Genomic DNA, 21,331 nt, shown 5'->3' on the forward strand with positions numbered 1-21,331 from the left:
GAGGCATCCACACTATTGAGTTCCTGTTTCTCTTTATTCTTTATACTTTATTATTATTCTAGTTGCCACTTTTTGCACTTTTTTTGGCACTTTTCTACTTCCACAATTTTCAGCCGATTTTCACCGTTCAAATTTTAAACTATTCTGCTATTTCTGCTAATGTGCGCTATGACTTTTGGTATTTTTAACTGTTATACTTTTTAAAATATTAAGCTTTTTATGCTTTTTTTTGTCCCATTGAAATGAATGGAAAACTTCCAAAATTCTGCTAAAACTTGCTTGATTTTGAAACTTAACTACTTTCTCATACTTTCGCCTAGAACAACCATTCAAATTTTAAAATGTTCACAAATTATTGGGCTATTCATGAATGATTCAGCTTTTTCATATCTGTTACCGTTTTAATCTGATCCCTCTTTAAGTTTTGAGTTTCATTTTTGTGATTTTTCAGAAAATACATGCGTTGTTATGGTTGCTATGCACTTGGCTTTCAGTGTGCCACTGAAAGTTTTGCAGTCTTCTCTTCATGTCTGAACAACTTCTTGCTACTCGCTCAATTTTCACTCAACCCACACAAATTATACATCAAAACGTAGGTATTTATGCTGGCTTTCAGAAAATGTCACTATCATTGTTGTGGGATTTATAGAATTTTGGCAAATCTCCTCAGAGCAACACAAAGTCTCAAAAATCCCCATAGAAAGTCAATGGAGAGTTCGTTTAAAATCACCGCTTGATTTCTGTAATGAGAGGCATTTTCAAATCGTCATATCTCCCGAACGAAGCAAAGTTAAGACATGAGGCTTGTGCCAATATATCTTCAGACACTCCTGACGCTCACAATTCAAGAATTTTTTTCTCATCTATTACCATTTGGCCATGAATTGGGTTTGTTTGAGGGTAGGAAATTTGTCCCTCGCTCAGATTTCTTCAGATTTCAAACTCTGGAAATGAGGCACTTTTTTCTATCGTCATATCTTTTTGATAGATTTCCACAGAGACCTGAAAATTTCCATGACTGTTCACCAAAGTCTGCTGTCTCTCACGGTGAAAGAATGATATCGATACTCCAAATAGATTTAGAGTTAGAAAGCGTTGTTTGAGGGCAGGTCAAGGCAGTTTTTGCTTCGCCTCTACTCAGTTATGGTGCATTACAAGTCAAATATCTTTAATAATTCATATTTTAATGATAAATTCTTAACACTTGAAGATTCCCCCATCTCTTCTGAACAAAACGGTGTAAGAATGACCGTTCTAGCCCCTACGGTTAGGAAATTATGGCCATTTGTTTGAGAGGAATCCTCACTATGAGAAATACACTGCAGAAATCCTGTCTCTCTCTGTGCTGAGTGTGTAAAAACGGCTGCACCTGTTTTGGCGGGAAAAAGTACACAGCCTCTCTGATTGGTGGATTCAAATTTAGCAGCTCCCAGGCTGCTTGACTGACCTAGAAACTTGCTTGTCTCTCCATGTGTGTGTGTGTGTGTGTGTGACAGAGAGAGAGAGAAAGGGAGGGCGAGAGAGAGTTTTTATGGAAGCATCTTATTATATGATTTAAATTCAATATATTTAGACTGGTTGACTGAATTTGATCCTGTGTGTGTCTCTGTGCATGTGTGTTTCCATATGTGTCCATATTTGTGATTGTGTCACTGTTATACTTTTTTTTGCTGATTTTTTTTCATTTAACAATTACATTTGAGGGACCCTTAGCATGTTCAGGATTCTTTCAGCTGTCCATTTTGCTTTTCCAATTTTTCTATTTAAGTTATTACTATTGTGTTGAGTCATAGCATTTCTGCTGCTTTTCAGTATTTGTGCTAAATACAGCATTTCTGCAAAATCATACTATGTCTGCTATTTTATGAGATTTGTGCTAAATACAGCATTTCTGCTAAATCATGCTCTTTCTGCTATTTCACAAGATTTGTGCTAAATATGGTGTTTCTGCTATTTCTGCCAAATTTAGTATTTTTGATTAATTAGGGTTTTTCTACCAAATCATAGTACAGTTTTACTGCTTTTTATAGGATTTTTAGAGGATATTTATATTGCTTAATATAGTATTTCTGCTTTTTATAGGATTTGTGCTTAATATAGTTTTTCTAAAAAATGTAGTATTTATGCTTAATCATACTATTTGTATATATTTCTGCCAGGTCCCCAGGCAGCTAATCCTCTGTGAGGACTGATACATATAAAATTTACATATCAGGGCCTGCACGGCTTCCCAGCCAGCCAATCATATCTGAGGTCTGCCCTTTCTTCTCTCGTCATATCTCAGCGACAGATGTACAAAGAGCAATGCAAATCACAGTCAAAGTACACCAAAGTCCGCTGATTCACCCAGTACAAGAATTATGCTTCTAGTCCACCTAGTTTTTGAGTTACACGACATTTTGTAACTCCAAAAAACAGCGTTTTTCGCCTCTCACCGCAATCTAATTCTGACTGCTCATCACCCTGTTTTCCAGGCGCTCGCTCTCTTTCCCAGTGGCGCAGTTTGTAATGACACAGGTCTGCAACCCAAAGGTCGTGGGTTCAATTACACCTTGGGCAACATGTTTTTTTTCCCTACAAATTAATACACTATCACAGACCACTAATTCATATTCATCATTTATTACAATTCTGCAAACTTTTATGATTTTAGCAGCTTTTCTAATATGGACCTCAGATTCTTGTTAACAGTCCATGGCACAAATACTGTTCCCTTTAGTCTCTGTGTGTGTGTGTGTGTGTGTGTGTGTGTGCGTGTGTGTGTGTGTGTGTGTGTGTGAGAGAGAGAGAGAGAGAGAGAGCGAGAGAGAGCCTTTTGATGGGAGCATCTTATTATATCACTTAAATTCAATATATTTAGACTGGTTGACTGAATTTGATCGTGTGTGTCTCTCTGTGCATGTGTGTTTCCATATGTGCCCATATTTGTGATTGTGTGACTGTTATACTTTTTCTTTTGCTGATTTTTTTTCATTTAACAATTACATTTGAGGGACCCTTAGCATGTTCAGGATTTTTTCAGCTGTCCATTTTGCTTTTCCAATTTTTGTATTTAACTTATTAGTATTGTGCTAAGTCATAGCATTTCTGCTGATTTACAGTATTTGTGCTAAATACAGCATTTGTGCTAAATCATACTATTTCTGCTATTTTATAAGATTTGTACTTAATATAGTATTCCTGCTTAATTATAGTATTTCTGCCATTTTATAGTATTTGTGCTAAAACATAGTATTTCTACTAAATGCAGTATTTCTGGGTAATCATTGTATTTCTATATATTTCTGCCAGGTCCCCAGGGAGTCAGTCCTCTGTAAGGACTGTAATATTCAAATTTGCATATTGGGGCCTTCATGGCTTCTAAGACAACCAATCATATCTGAGCCCTGGCACATTCAAATTTGCATATTGGGGCCTTCATGGCTTCTAAGACAACCAATCATATCTGAGCCCTGGCACATTCAAATTTGCATATTGGAGCATTCATGGCTTCTAAGCCAACCAATCATCTATGTCATATATCTTTAATATTTCATATTTGTATTTTAAATGGTCAACATTTCAAGATTCCCCCATGTCTTCTGAGCAAAATGGTCTAAGAAAGACTGTTTTAGCCCCTACGGTTAGGAATTTATGGCTGTTTGTTTGAGGGGAGTCCTGACTATGAGAAATAGACTGCAAAAATCCTTTCTCTCTCTGTGCTGCATGTGTAAAAGCCTGCACTTGGTGCACCAGTTTTGGCGAAAAAAAGCACACAGCCTCTCTGATTGGTGGATTCAAATTGAGAAGCTCACAGCTGTTTGACTGACCTAGAAACATGCTGTTCACTTGCTGCTGCTGTGTGTGTGTGTGTGTGTGTGTGTGTGTGTGTGTGTGTGTGTGTGTGAGAGAGGGAGAGAGAGAGAGACAGAGAGAGAGAGAGAGAAAGAAAGACACACACAAAGACCTTTTTTAGGGCAGCATCTCATTGGTGGATAGAAATTTAATATATTCAGACTGGTTGACTGACATAGACCCTGTGTGTTTGGCTCTCTCTATGCTGCGTATGTGTAAGCAGTTGCACCTGTTTTGGCGGGAAAAAGTAAACAGCCTCTCTGATTGGTGGATTCAAATTTAGCAGCTCCCAGGCTGCTTGAATGACCTACAAACTTGCTGTTCTCTCCCTGTGTGTGTGTGTGTGTGTGTGTGTGTGTGTGTGTGTGTGTGTGTGTGCGTGCGTGCGTGCGTGCGTGTGTGTGTGTGTGTGTGTGACAAAGAGAGAGAGATAGAGAGGGTGAGAGAGAATTTCTATTGAAGCATCTTATTGTATGATTTTAATTTAATATATTTAGACTTGTTGACTGAATTTGATCCTGTGTGTCTCTCTGTGCCTGTGTGTTTCCATATGTGTACATATTTGTGATTGTGTGACTGTTATACTTTTTTTGCTGATTATTTTTCGTTTCACAATTACATTTGAGGGACCCTTAGCATGTTCAGCATTTGTTCAGCTGTCCATTTTGCTTTTCCAATTTTTCTATTTAAGTTATTACTATTGTGCTAAGTCATAGGATTTCTGCTGCTTTTCAGTATTTGTGCAAAATACAGCATTTCTGCTAAATCATACTATTTCCGCTATTTTATAGGATTTCTACTTAATATAATATTTCTGCTTAATTATAGTATTTCTCTCATTTTTCATATTTCTGCTAAGTTCTGCTATGCTACTTTATTTCTGCCAAGTATTATGTTTCCTCTAAGATATTACAGTTCTGCTAAGTTACTACATTTTAGCAAAGTTCCTTTGCTTCTGCAAAGTTTTTAGAATTTCTGCAACTTTTCAGCTAGTTTCAGCAGATAGCTTCAGCGTTCCAGCATCCACACTGCATTTTCGCAGGAAATGCAAATTTTTCTAGTTATTATTATTATTATTCTTCAAGTTGCTTCCGTACGTTTTTTGCTGTTTAACTACTTCCACAATTTTCAGCCGATTTTCACCGTTCAAATTTTAAACTATTCTGCTATTTCTGCTAAAGTGTGCTATGACTTTTGGTATTTTTTGCTGTTATACTTTTTAAAATATTAAGCTTTTTATGCAATTTTTTGTCCCATTGAAATGAATGGAAAACTTCCAAAATTCTGCTAAAACTTGCTTGTTTTTGAAACTTAACTACTTCCTCATACTTTCACCTAGAACAACCATTTAAACTTTAAAATGTTCACAAATTATTGGGCTATTCCTGTCTGATTCAGCTTTTTCATATCTGTTACCATTTTCATCTTATCCCTCTTTAAGTTCTGAGATTCATTTTTCTGATTTTTCAGAAAATACATGCGTTGTTATGGTTGCTATGCAGTTGGTTCTAAGTGAGCCACTCTTCCTTTTTCAATCTTCTCTTCATGTCCGAACAACTTCTTGCTACTCGCTCAATTTTCACTCAACCCACACAAATTATACATCAAAACGTAGGTATTTTTGCTGGCTTTCAGAAAATGTCACCATCATTGTTGTGAGATTTATAGAATTTTGGCAAATCTCCTCAGACCAACACAAAGTCTGAAAACTCTCCATAGAAACTCAATGGAGAGTTTGTTCAAAATCACCGCTTGATTTCTGTAATGAGAGGCATATTCGAATCGTCATATCTCCCTAACAAAGTGACATTAAGACATGAGGCTTGTGCCAATATATCTTCAGACACTCCTGACGCTCACAGTGTACGATTTTTTTTCTCACCTATTACCATTTGGCCATGAATTACGTTTGTTTGAGGGTAGGAAATTTGTCCCTCGCTCAGATTTCTTCAGCTTTCAAACTCTGGAAATGAACCACTTTTTTCTCTCGTCATATGTTTTTGATAGATTTCCACAAAGACCTGAAAATTTCCATGACTGTTCACCAAAGCCTGCTGTCTCTTACGGTGAAAGAATTATATCGATACTCCATATAGATTTAGAGTTAGAAAGCGTTGTTTGAGGGCAGGTCAAGGCAGTTTTTGCTTCGCCTCTACTCAGTTATGGTGCATTAGAAGTCAAATATCTTTAATAATTCATATTTTAATGATAAATTGTTAACACTTGAAGATTCCCCCATCTCTTCTGAACAAAACGGTGTAAGAATGACCGTTCTAGCCCCTACGGTTAGGAAATTATGGCCATTTGTTTGAGAGGAATCCTCACTATGAGAAATACACTGCAGAAATCCTGTCTCTCTCTGTGCTGAGTGTGTAAAAACGGCTGCACCTGTTTTGGCGGGAAAAAGTACACAGCCTCTCTGATTGGTGGATTCAAATTTAGCAGCTCCCAGGCTGCTTGACTGACCTAGAAACTTGCTTGTCTCTCCCTATGTGTGTGTGTGTGTGTGTGTGTGTGTGTGTGTGTGTGTGTGACAGAGAGAGAGAGAAAGGGAGGGCGAGAGAGAGTTTTTATGGGAGCATCTTATTATATGATTTAAATTCAATATATTTAGACTGGTTGACTGAATTTGATCCTGTGTGTGTCTCTCTGTGCATGTGTGTTTCCATATGTGTCCATATTTGTGATTGTGTCACTGCTATACTTTTTTTTGCTGATTTTTTTAATTTAACAATTACATTTGAGGGACCCTTAGCATGTTCAGGATTCTTTCAGCTGTCCATTTTGCTTTTCTTTTTTAAGTTATTACTATTGTGTTGAGTCATAGCATTTCTGCTGCTTTTCAGTATTTGTGCTAAATACAGCATTTCTGCAAAATCATACTATGTCTGCTATTTTATGAGATTTGTGCTAAATACAGCATTTCTGCTATTTCTGCCAAATTTAGTATTTTTGATTAATTAGGGTTTTTCTACCAAATCATAGTACAGTTTTACTGCTTTTTATAGGATTTTTAGAGGATATTTATATTGCTTAATATAGTATTTCTGCTTTTCATAGGATTTGTGCTTAATATAGTTTTTCTAAAAAATGTAGTATTTATGCTTAATCATACTATTTCTATATATTTCTGCCAGGTCCCCAGGCAGCTAATCCTCTGTGAGGACTGATACATACAAATACATACCAGGGCCTGCACGGCTTACCAGCCAGCCAATCATATCTGAGGTCTGCCCTTTCTTCTCTCGTCATATCTCAGCGACAGATGTACAAAGAGCAATGCAAATCACAGTCAAAGTACACGAAAGTACGCTGATTCACCCAGTACAAGAATTATGCTCCTAGTCCACCTAGTTTTTGAGTTACACGACGTTTTGTAACTGCAAAAAACGGCGTTTTTCGCCTCTCACCGCAATCTGATTCTGACTGCTCATCACCCTGTTTTCCAGGCGCTCGCTCTCTTTCCCAGTGGCGCAGTTGGTAATGACACAGGTCTGCAACCCAAAGGTCGTGGGTTCAATTACACCTTAGGCAACATGTGTTTTTTCCCTACAAATTAATACACTATCACAGACCACTAATTCATATTCATCATTTATTACAATTCTGCAACCTTTTATGATTTTAGCAGCTTTTGTAATATGGACCTCAGATTCTTGTTAACACTCCATGGCACAAATACTGTTCCCTTTAGGCTCTGTGTGTGTGTGTGTGTGTGTGTGTGTGTGAGAGAGAGAGAGAGAGAGAGAGAGAGCGAGAGAGAGCCTTTTGATGGGAGCATCTTATTATATCACTTAAATTCAATATATTTAGACTGGTTGACTGAATTTGGTCCTGTGTGTGTCTCTCTGTGCATGTGTGTTTCCATATGTGCCCATATTTGTGATTGTGTGACTGTTATACTTTTTTTGCTGATTTTTTTTTTTTAATTAACAATTAGATTTGAGGGACCCTTAGCATGTTCAGGATTTTTCCAGCTGTCCATTTTGCTTTTCCAATTTTTCTATAAGTTATTACTGTTGTGCTAAGTCATAGCATTTCTGCTGCTTTTCAGTATTTGTGCTAAATACAGCATTTCTGCTAAATCATACTATTTCTGCTATTTTATGAGATTTGTGCCAAATACAGCATTTCTGCTAAATCATATTATTTCTGCTATTTCATAAGATTTGTACTAAATATAGTGTTTCTGCCAAATATAGTATTTCTGCTTAATTATAGTATTTCTGCCATTTTATAGTATTTGTGCTAAAACATAGTATTTCTACTAAATCTAGTATTTATGCTTAATCATACTATTTGTATATATTTCTGCCAGGTCCCCAGGCAGCTAATCCTCTGTGAGGACTGATACATATAAAATTTACATATCAGGGCCTGCACAGCTTCCCAGCCAGCCAATCATATCTGAGGTCTGCCCTTTCTTCTCTCGTCATATCTCAGCGACAGATGTACAAAGAGCAATGCAAATCACAGTCAAAGTACACGAAAGTACGCTGATTCACCCAGTACAAGAATTATGCTTCTAGTCCACCTAGTTTTTGAGTTACACGACGTTTTGTAACTCCAAAAAACAGCGTTTTTCGCCTCTCACCGCAATCTAATTCTGACTGCTCATCACCCTGTTTTCCAGGCGCTCGCTCTCTTTCCCAGTGGCGCAGTTGGTAATGACACAGGTCTGCAACCCAAAGGTCGTGGGTTCAATTACACCTTGGGCAACATGTTTTTTTTCCCTACAAATTAATACACTATCACAGACCACTAATTCATATTCATCATTTATTACAATTCTGCAAACTTTTATGATTTTAGCAGCTTTTCTAATATGGACCTCAGATTCTTGTTAACACTCCATGGCACAAATACTGTTCCCTTTAGGCTCTGTGCATGTGTGTGTGTATCAATATTTCTCCCATTTTAAAGTATTACTCCTCTATAATTGTATTTCTGTTAAATCAAAGTACTTTTACTACATCTTAGTACTTCTGCTCAATCATAGAATTTCTGCTAAATCATAGTATTTCTACTATATTATATTTTTCTTTCTAAATATAGCATTTCTGCTATATAATTGTATTACTGCTATGTTATAATATTTGTGCTAAACCAGAGTATTTCTGCTGAAACATAGTATTTCTGCCAAATGATAGTATTTCTGTCAAATTACAGTATTTGTGCTAAAACAGTATTTTTTTTAAAAATTTCAATATTAATAGTAAATTACAGTGTCTCTGGTAAATCGCAGCATTTCTGCTATGTTGTACTGTTTTTCTAAATCATAGTATTTCTGTAATGTTTAAGAATGTTTGGCTAAATATATTCTTTCTGTTATCTTATACTATTTCTCCTAAATTCTTGTATTTTTGAGAAGTTATCGTGTTTCTGGTAAGTTACAATATTTCTGCTAAGTTCTGCTATGCTATTGTATTTCTGCCAAGTATTATGTTTCCTCTAAGATATTGCAGTTCTGCTAAGTTACTACATTTTAGCAAAGTTCCTTTGCTTCTGCAAAGTTTTTACAAATTCTGCAACTTTTCAGCTTTTTCTGCTAGTTTCGGCAGACAGCTTCAGCATTACAGCATCCACACTGCATTTTCGCAGGAAATGCAAATTTTTCTAGTTATGTGTGCCTATGACAAGAGGCACACATATTACTATTCGTCGGATTTATTATTATTATTATTATTCTTCAGTTTCCGCCTGAAATTTTGCAGCGAAACTCGCCCCGCAGTTTTGAGACAAGCTTCATATATGTTACCTCATTTTGTGCGGCTGGATCAGGAATGGTGTGCTATGACTTTTGGTGTTTATAACTATTATAGTTTTTTAAATATTAATATTTTAGTGAAAATTTTCCCGCGCTTCTCTGCGAAACAGTTTTGAAAATAGGGTTACATATGTTACATCATTTTGTGCGGCTGGAGCTGGACCAGTATGGTATACACTTTTGGTGTTTATGACTTTTATAGTTTTTGAAATATTTAGATTTTAGTGCAAATTTAGGCCAATTTCCATAGAAACAGACTTTATTTGTGGTGGGTTGGCTCTCTCTAGTGGTATACCGGGAGTAGTACGGCTGAAAATCTGTATGCTTGTTACAAAACTCCATATCCCATAATTCATAGCACCCCTCTGCCGAGTTAAACAATGGCGGACACCACTTCGTTTTATATGTCTTTTATTCGTGTTTCTAGGTCACAAAATACACTTTTAAGATATTTTCAGGCGAGAATGTAGGTGTGTAAACTTCAAATATCTGCTCGTTTTATCAAGACATCCCATATTAGCGACAATTCTCTTAAGTGTTGCTGATAGCCGGCTAGCTAGCTAAGCCGCTAGCTTAGCTAGCTAGCGCGGCTAGCGACCCTTCGTGAAAAACCACCCAGGCTTGGCTGATAGTGAGGTGGCTAAAATTTGTTTAATCGCCTGATCGCTCGGCAAGGGTCTGTGTCTTAGCTGGACTTATTTTTCGTTTATATGGGCCGATGATGCTGGTCGATGTGGAAAAAATAACTGAGTTGTTTGGTGGTGGAGCTACAACAGAGGGCAGCTATCCACCGGTGTGTGACAGAAAGGACATGCCGCGAACGAGACATACAAGGCGGTGAGGCTACCGCCGATCGTCCGGTGTTTGCTAACGCGGAGGTCAATCGTGGATCAGGGAAAGCGAAGGCAGGAGCGTGAGGTGAACTGAATTTCAGGTAAGAAGTTATGACCTGCACTCTATTTGGGTCAGATATAAACCGAGTTTAGGTGTAGTTTATTTAGCAACAGTTCTCTTACGTGTTGCTGATAGCCGGCTGGCTAGCTAGCTAGCGCCGCTAGCTTAGCTAGCTAGCGCGGCTAGCGACCCTTCGTGAAAAACCACCCAGGCTTGGCTGATAGTGAGGTGGCTAAAATTTGTTTAATCGCCCAATCGCTCGGCAAGGGTCTGTGTCTTAGCTGGACTTATTTTTCGTTTATATGGGCCGATGATGCTGGTCGATGTGGAAAAAATAACTGAGTTGTTTGGTGGTGGAGCTACAACAGAGGGCAGCTATCCACCGGTGTGTGACAGAAAGGACATGCCGCGAACGAGACATACAAGGCGGTGAGGCTACCGCCGATCGTCCGGTGTTTGCTAACGCGGAGGTCAATCGTGGATCAGGGAAAGCGAAGGCAGGAGCGTGAGGTGAACTGAAGTTCACCTCACGCGATGGATGAAGTTTCATCCATCGCCTGTTGAAACTTCAGTCATGAAACTGATCAATGATCGGCGTTTCTCTCTTGTTTGTTTATCGCGCAAAACAACAGCAGCACGTTTAAGCTTGATCAGCTGTTGTTAGAATTCATTTGCTTTTAATTTCTGGTATCAGCTGATGTTTGCTGGAGCCACAGCTGTAAAAACGGCAGATGTCCTTACTGAATCATCAGAGCTGAACTGGTGATGGAGAAACAGGTTTACTCTTTAGGTGACATGAATAAGTTGAAGGGAAGTTATGAACTATTTTTGAGAGACAAATACAGGTGTAGAGTGCAGAATTATTAGGCAAGTTGTATTTTTGAGGAATAATTTTATTATTGAACAACAACCATGTTCTCAATGAACCCAAAAAACTCATTAATATCAAAGCTGAATGTTTTTGGAAGTAGTTTATACTTTTAGCTATTTTAGGGGGATATCTGTGTGTGCAGGTGACTATTACTGTGCATAATTATTAGGCAACTTAACAAAAAACAAATATATACCCATTTCAATTATTTATTTTTACCAGTGAAACCAATATAACATCTCCACATTCACAAATATACATTTCTGACATTCAAAAACAAAACAAAAACAAATCAGCGACCAATATAGCCACCTTTCTTTGCAAGGACGCTCAAAAGCCTGCCATCCATGGATTCTGTCAGTGTTTTGATCTGTTCACCATCAACATTGCATGCAGCAGCAACCACAGCCTCCCAGACACTGTTCAGAGAGGTGTACTGTTTTCCCTCCTTGTAAATCTCACATTTGATGATGGACCACAGGTTCTCAATGGGGTTCAGATCAGGTGAACAAGGAGGCCATGTCATTAGTTTTTCTTCTTTTAAACCCTTTCTTGCCAGCCACGCTGTGGAGTACTTGGACGCGTGTGATGGAGCATTGTCCTGCATGAAAATCATGTTTTTCTTGAAGGATGCAGACTTCTTCCTGTACCACTGCTTGGAGAAGGTGTCTTCCAGAAACTGGCAGTAGGACTGGGAGTTGAGCTTGACTCCATCCTCAACCCGAAAAGGCCCCACAAGCTCATCTTTGATGATACCAGCCCAAACCAGTACTCCACCTCCACCTTGCTGGCGTCTGAGTCGGACTGGAGCTCTCTGCCCTTTACCAATCCAGCCACGGGCCCATCCATCTGGCCCATCAAGACTCACTCTCATTTCATCAGTCCATAAAACCTTAGAAAAATCAGTCTTGAGATATTTCTTGGCCCAGTCTTGACGTTTCAGCTTGTGTGTCTTGTTCAGTGGTGGTCGTCTTTCAGCCTTTCTTACCTTGGCCATGTCTCTGAGTATTGCACACCTTGTGCTTTTGGGCACTCCAGTGATGTTGCAGCTCTGAAATATGGCCAAACTGGTGGCAAGTGGCATCTTGGCAGCTGCACGCTTGACTTTTCTCAGTTCATGGGCAGTTATTTTGCGCCTTGGTTTTTCCACCCGCTTCTTGCGACCCTGTTGACTATTTTGAATGAAACGCTTGAATGTTCGATGATCACGCTTCAGAAGCTTTGCAATTTTAAGACTGCTGCATCCCTCTGCAAGATATCTCACTATTTTTGACTTTTCTGAGCCTGTCAAGTCCTTTTGACCCATTTTGCCAAAGGAAAGGAGGTTGCCTAATAATTATGCACACCTGATATAGGGTGTTGATGTCATTAGACCACACCCCTTCTCATTACAGAGATGCACATCACCTAATATGCTTAATTGGTAGTAGGCTTTCGAGCCTATACAGCTTGGAGTAAGACAACATGCATGAAGAGGATGATGTGGACAAAATACTCATTTGCCTAATAATTCTGCACTCCCTGTAAACACCAAGCTCCTTTTTTGTGTAGCTGACAGCTGGTAACTGTGCAGGGGCGGATCTAGCAAAGCTTTTGCCAGGGGGCCAGGTAGGGCATTAACAGAGAAAGGTGGACATAAAGATATACTTTTCTTTCTTACTCTCATATAAAATATTTAGCTTTTATTAAATAGTTATCTGAATCTCACAACCAAAGTTTGTATAATAATACACAAGATTGGCTGTAGACCATTGTTCATAATTCAGAACACTGTGTAGAAATAACAAAAAACAAAAAGTGAATGCATGTGTGAAAAGTGGTCTATAATGTAATGCTTCAAAGCGTGTTCATGCAAACATTGTCGGGTCTGCCGTGGTACAATGGGACTTCTGCTCATGAACCTGTGTGCACAGCGTCTGCAAATCGGCGCTGTACGAAGTAACTTCATCTTTACACAAAACTGTAACCTGTCATCTGTGAAGCGTGAGCGGTGTTTGTTTTTACCATAGTTCATGGTGGAGAATGGCTGCTCTTCTGAGTTTTGCTGTCTGTAGCCGTATGAATGGCAACTACAGTGATTAGCAGCGGCATAGGCACACATAAAATTTCTTCTGAAATTTTCGCTTTCTAGTTATGTGTGCCTATGACAAGAGGCACACATATTACTATTCGTCGGATTTATTATTATTATTCTTCAGTTTCCGCCTGAAATTTTGCAGCGAAACTCGCCCCGCAGTTTTGAGACAAGCTTCATATATATTACCTCATTTTGTGCGGCTGGATCAGGAATGGTGTGCTATGACTTTTGGTGTTTATAACTATTATAGTTTTTTAAATATTAATATTTTAGTGAAAATTTTCCCGCGCTTCTCTGCCAAACAGTTTTGAAAATAGGGTTACATATGTTAGATCATTTTGTGCGGCTGGAGCTGGACTAGTATGGTATACACTTTTGGTGTTTATAACTTTTATAGTTTTTGAAATATTTAGATTTTAGTGCAAATTTAGGCCAATTTCCATAGAAACAGACTTTATTTGTGGTGGGTTGGCTCTCTCTAGTGGTATACCGGGAGTAGTACGGCTGAAAATCTGTATGCTTGTTACAAAACTCCATATCCCATAATTCATAGCACCCCTCTTCTGAGTTAAACAATGGCGGACACCACTTCGTTTTATATGTCTTTTATTCGTGTTTCTAGGTCACAAAATACACTTTTAAGATATTTTCAGGCGAGAATGTAGGTGTGTAAACTTCAAATATCTGCTCGTTTTATCAAGACATCCCATATTAGCGACAATTCTCTTAAGTGTTGCTGATAGCCGGCTAGCTAGCTAGCGCCGCTAGCTTAGCTAGCTAGCGCCCCTTCGTGAAAAACCACCCAGGCTTGGCTGATAGTGAGGTGGCTAAAATTTGTTTAATCGCCTGATCGCTCGGCAAGGGTCTGTGTCTTAGCTGGACTTACTTTTCGTTTATATGGGCCGATGATGCTGGTCGATGTGGAAAAAATAACTGAGTTGTTTGGTGGTGGAGCTACAACAGAGGGCAGCTATCCACCGGTGTGTGACAGAAAGGACATGCCGCGAACGAGACATACAAGGCGGTGAGGCTACCGCCGATCGTCCGGTGTTTGCTAACGCGGAGGTCAATCGTGGATCAGGGAAAGCGAAGGCAGGAGCGTGAGGTGAACTGAATTTCAGGTAAGAAGTTATGACCTGCACTCTATTTGGGTCAGATATAAACCGAGTTTAGGTGTAGTTTATTTAGCAGCAGTTCTCTTATGTGTTGCTGATAGCCGGCTAGCTAGCTAGTGCCGCTAGCATAGTTAGCTAGCACCGCTAGCGACCCTTCGTGAAAAAGCACCCAGGCTTGGCTTATATTGAGGCGGGTGAAACTCGTGTCAGCACCCGGTCGCTCGCCGACAGTATGTGTTTTAGCTGGACTTATTTTTCGTTTATATGGACCGATGATTTATTTATTTATTCATTTTAGTAACGGTATAAACAGTGAAAGGTGGTGGATTGGCCAGATGTAAACTTCAAATATCTGCTCGTGTTACCAAGACATCCCATATTAGCTCTGATGTTTTCGGTGCCTGCAAAGAGCTAGACAGGTAGCTAGCTAACCCGAGCTGGCTGTCTTTTTGACTCAGGGTCATAGCTGGACTTATTTTTCGTTTTTATGAGCCGATGAGGGTTTTTTTTTAGTAACGGTACAAACAGTGAAAGGCGGTGGATTGTCCAGATGCTGGTCGATGTGGAAAAAATAACTGAGTTGTTTGGTAGTCGCTGACGCGGAGCTACAACCGAGGGCAGCTATCCACCGGTGTGTGTCAGAAAGAACATGCGGGGAACGAGGCGGCGAGGCGACCGCCGATCGACCGGTGGTAGATCGTGGATCAGGGAAACCGAAGGCAGGAGAAGCAGGCGGCTGCCGGTCGGAGCGTGAGGTGAACTGAATTTCAGGTAAGAAGTTATGACCTGCACTCTATTTGGGTCAGATATAAACCGAGTTTAGGTGTAGTTTATTTTCGTTGTGCTGACTTTTTACAATCAGTTATAATAACTCGTACTGCGTGGTAGCTAGCACGATGGAGTTTATGACAGCCTCCCCTGTCATTCTCTCGCCTGTTCAAACTTCAGTCATGAAACTGATCAATGATCGGCTTTTCTCTCTTGTTTGTTTATCACACTAAACAACAGCAGCACGTTTAAGCTTGATCAGCTGTTGTTAGAATTCATTTGATTTTAATTTCTAGTATCAGCTGATGTTTGCTGGAGCCACAGCTGTAGAAGCGGCTGGTCGAAACCAGGAGATGACCTTACTGAATCATCAGAGCTGAACTGGTGATGGAGAAACAGGTTTACCTTTTTTTAGGTGACATGAATGAGTTGAAGGGAAGTTATGAACTGTTTCTGAGAGAAATAAACACCAAGCTCCTTTTTTATTTAGCTGACAGCTGGTAACTGTGCAGGGGCGGATCTAGCAAAGCTTTTGCCAGGGGGCCAGGTAGGGCATTAACAGAGAAAGGTGGACACAAAGATATACTTTTCTTTCTTACTCTCATACAGGGAGTGCAGAATTATTAGGCAAGTTGTATTTTTGAGGAATAATTTTATTATTGAACAACAACCATGTTCTCAATGAACCCAAAAAACACATTAATATCAAAGCTGAATGTTTTCGGAAGTAGTTTTTAGTTTGTGTTTAGTTTTAGCTATTTTAGGGGGATATCTGTGTGTGCAGGTGACTATTACTGTGCATAATTATTAGGCAACTTAACAAAAAACAAATATATACCCATTTCAATTATTTATTTTTACCAGTGAAACCAATATAACATCTCCACATTCACAAATATACATTTCTGACATTCAAAAACAAAACAAAAACAAATCAGCGACCAATATAGCCACCTTTCTTTGCAAGGACACTCAAAAGCCTGCCATCCATGGATTCTGTCAGTGTTTTGATCTGTTCACCATCAACATTGCGTGCAGCAGCAACCACAGCCTCCCAGACACTGTTCAGAGAGGTGTACTGTTTTCCCTCCTTGTAAATCTCACATTTGATGATGGACCACAGGTTCTCAATGGGGTTCAGATCAGGTGAACAAGGAGGCCATGTCATTAGTTTTTCTTCTTTTAAACCCTTTCTTGCCAGCCACGCTGTGGAGTACTTGGACGCGTGTGATGGAGCATTGTCCTGCATGAAAATCATGTTTTTCTTGAAGGATGCAGACTTCTTCCTGTACCACTGCTTGAAGAAGGTGTCTTCCAGAAACTGGCAGTAGGACTGGGAGTTGAGCTTGACTCCATCCTCAACCCGAAAAGGCCCCACAAGCTCATCTTTGATGATACCAGCCCAAACCAGTACTCCACCTCCACCTTGCTGGCGTCTGAGTGGGACTGGAGCTCTCTGCCCTTTACCAATCCAGCCACGGGCCCATCCATCTGGCCCATCAAGACTCACTCTCATTTCATCAGTCCATAAAACCTTAGAAAAATCAGTCTTGAGATATTTCTTGGCCCAGTCTTGACGTTTCAGCTTGTGTGTCTTGTTCAGTGGTGGTCGTCTTTCAGCCTTTCTTACCTTGGCCATGTCTCTGAGTATTGCACACCTTGTGCTTTTGGGCACTCCAGTGATGTTGCAGCTCTGAAATATGGCCAAACTGGTGGCAAGTGGCATCTTGGCAGCTGCACGCTTGACTTTTCTCAGTTCATGGGCAGTTATTTTGCGCCTTGGTTTTTCCACACGCTTCTTGCGACCCTGTTGACTATTTTGAATGAAACGCTTGATTGTTCGATGATCACGCTTCAGAAGCTTTGCAATTTTAAGACTGCTGCATCCCTCTGCAAGATATCTCACTATTTTTGACTTTTCTGAGCCTGTCAAGTCCTTCTTTTGACCCATTTTGCCAAAGGAAAGGAGGTTGCCTAATAATTATGCACACCTGATATAGGGTGTTGATGTCATTAGACCACACCCCTTCTCATTACAGAGATGCACATCACCTAATATGCTTAATTGGTAGGCGGCTTTCGAGCCTATACAGCTTGGAGTAAGACAACATGCATGAAGAGGATGATGTGGACAAAGTACTCATTTGCCTAATAATTCTGTACTCCCTGTAAACACCAAGCTCCTTTTTTTGTGTAGCTGACAGCTGGTAACTGTGCAGGGGCGGATCTAGCAAAGCTTTTGTCAGGGGGCCAGGTAGGGCATTAACAGAGAAAGGTGGACATAAAGATATACTTTTCTTTCTTACTCTCATATAAAATATTTAGCATTTATTAAATGCTTATCTGAATCTTACAACCAAAGTTTGTATAATAATACACAAGATTGGCTGTAGACCATTGTTCATCATTCAGAACACTGTGTAAAAATAACAAAAAACAAAAAGTGAATGCGAAAGTGCATACATATTTATTTTATGTGTTTGATGTGTGTGTCGGGGCGTGGTCTGCAGTGCCGCTGCAGGGGAGGTGGACCCACGGGTGTAAAGTCTGTGCTCTCTTGGCTGTTTTTTGGGTGTGTGTTGGGCTATGAGTTGAAAAGCTACGGCTGCCTGTGTCGGTACACCAACCATGTGTGAAAAGTGGTCCATAACGTAATGCTTCAAAGCATGTTCATGCAAACATTGTCGGGGTCTGCCGTGATACAATGGGACTTCTGCTCATGAACCTCTGTGCACAGCGTCTGCAAATCGGGGCTGTACGAAGTCACCTCATCTTTACCCAAAACTGTAAGCTGTCATCTGTGAGGCGCGAGCGGTGTTTGTTTTTATCATAATTCATGGTGGAGAATGGCTGCTCTGCTGAGTTTTGCTGTCTGTAGCCGTATGAATGGCAAACTACACTGATTAGCAGCGGCATAGGCACACATAAAATTTCTTCTGAAATTTTCGCTTTCTAGTTATTATTATTATTCTCCAGTTTCCGCCTGAAATTTTGCAGCGAATCTCGCCTCGCAGTTTTGAGACAAGCTTCATATATGTTACCTCATTTTGTGCGGCCGGATCTGGAATGGTGTGCTATGACTTTTGGTGTTTATGAATTTTATAGTTTTTTAAATATTAATATTTTAGTGAAAATTTTCCCGCGCTCCTCTGCCAAACAGTTTTGACATTAGGGTTACATATGTTAGATCATTTTGTGCGGCTGGAGCTGGACTATTATGTTATGACTTTTGGTGTTTATAACTTTTATAGTTTTTTAAATATTAATATTTTAGTGCAAATTTAGGCCAATTCATCTTTTGGCGCCAAATAAACAGACTTCATTTGTGGTGTCTTGGCTCTCTCTAGTGGTATGCCGGGAGTGGTACAGCCTGTGTACCCTTATTTGGATTACCGTAATGATGACAATTTCAACGGTGCGCACAGCGTCGCTGCTTTCAGGAGCCCTTGGAATTTTTAAGGTTGCGCAAATCATTCAAAAGTTACGGTAATGCTTGGTGGAAAACTCAATATCCCACAATTCATAGCACGCCTCTACAGAGTGAACAATGGCGGCCACCACTTCGTTTTATATGTCTTTTATTCGTGTTTCTAGGTCACAAAATAAGCTTTTAAGATATTTTCAGGCGAGAATGTAGGTGTGTAAACTTCAAATATCTGCTTGTTTTATCAAGGCATCCCATATTTAGCGACAGTGCTCTGACTACGTCGGTCCTGCCTGACAGCTAGCCGGCTACCTAGCTGGCTACCTAGCTAGCTGCCGCACTTGGCTGCAAATGGATAGCGAGGGGACTCTCTCTGTCGTTTCACCTCCCTGGTCTCTCGCAAATGCTCGCATAGAATCGGAGTTACAGCTGGATGTGGAAAAAATAACTGAGTTGTTTGGTGGTGGAGCTACAACAGAGGGCAGCTACCCACCGGTGTGTGACAGAAAGGACATGCCGCCAACGAGACATATGAGGCCGGGCAGGCGATTGCTAACGCGGTGGTCAATCATGGATCAGGGAAAGCGAAGGCAGGAGCGTGAGGTGAACTGAATTTCAGGTAAGAAGTTATGAACTGCACTCTATTTGGGTCAGATATAAACAGAGTTTAGGTGTAGTTTATTTTCGTTGTGCTGACTTTTTACAATCGTACTGCGTGCTAGCTAGCACGAGGGGAGTTTATATACAGCTGTGTGCGCGCTAAGTTACTGACGTTGGACTTTATTTTATTCATAATGGTTAGTTCGTAGAGTTGCCGTACAAACGGAATCGTGCCACATTCAGAGAAAATATTACGATTTATTCTGTCGTTACGAAGCCTCCCCTGTCATTCTCTGCCTGTTGAAACTTCAGTCATGAAACTGATCAATGATCGGCTTTTCTCTCTTGTTTGTTTATTGCGCTAAACAACAGCTGCACGTTTAAGCTTGATCAGCTGTTGTTAGAATTCATTTGCTTTTAATTTCTAGTATCAGCTGATGTTTGCTGCAGCCACAGCTGTAAAAACGGCTGTTCCAAACCAGATATCCTTACTGAATCATCAGAGCTGAACAGGTGATGGAGAAACAGGTTTACCCTTAGGTGACATGAATGAGTTGAAGGGAAGTTATGAACTGTTTCTGAGAGACAAACACCAAGCTCATTTTTTTGTGTAGCTGACAGCTGGTAACTGTGCAGGGGCGGATCTAGCAAAGCTTTTGCCAGGGGGCCAGGTAGGGCATTAACAGAGAAAGGTGGACACAAAGATATACTTTTCTTTCTTACTCTCATACAGGGAGTGCAGAATTATTAGGCAAGTTGTATTTTTGAGGAATAATTTTATTATTGAACAACAACCATGTTCTCAATGAACCCAAAAAACTCATTAATATCAAAGCTGAATGTTTTTGGAAGTAGTTTATAGTTTTAGCTATTTTAGGGGGATATCTGTGTGTGCAGGTGACACTTCCTGTGCATAATTATTAGGCAACTTAACAAAAAACAAATATATACCCATTTCAGTTATTTATTTTTACCAGTGAAACCAATATAACATCTCCACATTCACAAATATACATTTCTGACATTCAAAAACAAAACAAAAACAAATCGGCGACCAATATAACCACCTTTCTTTGCAAGGACACTCAAAAGCCTGCCATCCATGGATTCTGTCAGTGTTTTGATCTGTTCACCATCAACATTGCATGCAGCAGCAACCACAGCCTCCCAGACACTGTTCAGAGAGGTGTACTGTTTTCCCTCCTTGTAAATCTCACATTTGATGATGGACCACAGGTTCTCAATGGGGTTCAGATCAGGTGAACAAGGAGGCCATGTCATTAGTTTTTCCTTCTTTTATACCCTTTCTTGCCAGCCACGCTGTGGAGTACTTGGACGCGTGTGATGGAGCATTGTCCTGCATGAAAATCATGTTTTTCTTGAAGGATGCAGACTTCTTCCTGTACCACTGCTTGAAGAAGGTGTCTTCCAGAAACTGGCAGTAGGACTGGGAGTTGAGCTTGACTCCATCCTCAACCCGAAAAGGCCCCACAAGCTCATCTTTGATGATACCAGCCCAAACCAGTACTCCACCTCCACCTTGCTGGCGTCTGAGTGGGACTGGAGCTCTCTGCCCTTTACCAATCCAGCCACGGGCCCATCCATCTGGCCCATCAAGACTCACTCTCATTTCATCAGTCCATAAAACCTTAGAAAAATCAGTCTTGAGATATTTCTTGGCCCAGTCTTGACGTTTCAGCTTGTGTGTCTTGTTCAGTGGTGGTCATCTTTCAGCCTTTCTTACCTTGGCCGTGTCTCTGAGTATTGCACACCTTGTGCTTTTGGGCACTCCAGTGATGTTGCAGCTCTGAAATATGGCCAAACTGGTGGCAAGTGGCATCTTGGCAGCTGCACGCTTGACTTTTCTCAGTTCATGGGCATTTATTTTGCGCCTTGGTTTTTCCACACGCTTCTTGCGACCCTGTTGACTATTTTGAATGAAACGCTTGATTGTTCGATGATCACGCTTCAGAAGCTTTGC

The sequence above is a fragment of the Oreochromis niloticus genome, unplaced genomic scaffold, assembly GCF_001858045.2.
Source record: "Oreochromis niloticus isolate F11D_XX unplaced genomic scaffold, O_niloticus_UMD_NMBU tig00001593_pilon, whole genome shotgun sequence".
NCBI classification, from domain to species: domain Eukaryota; kingdom Metazoa; phylum Chordata; class Actinopteri; order Cichliformes; family Cichlidae; genus Oreochromis; species Oreochromis niloticus.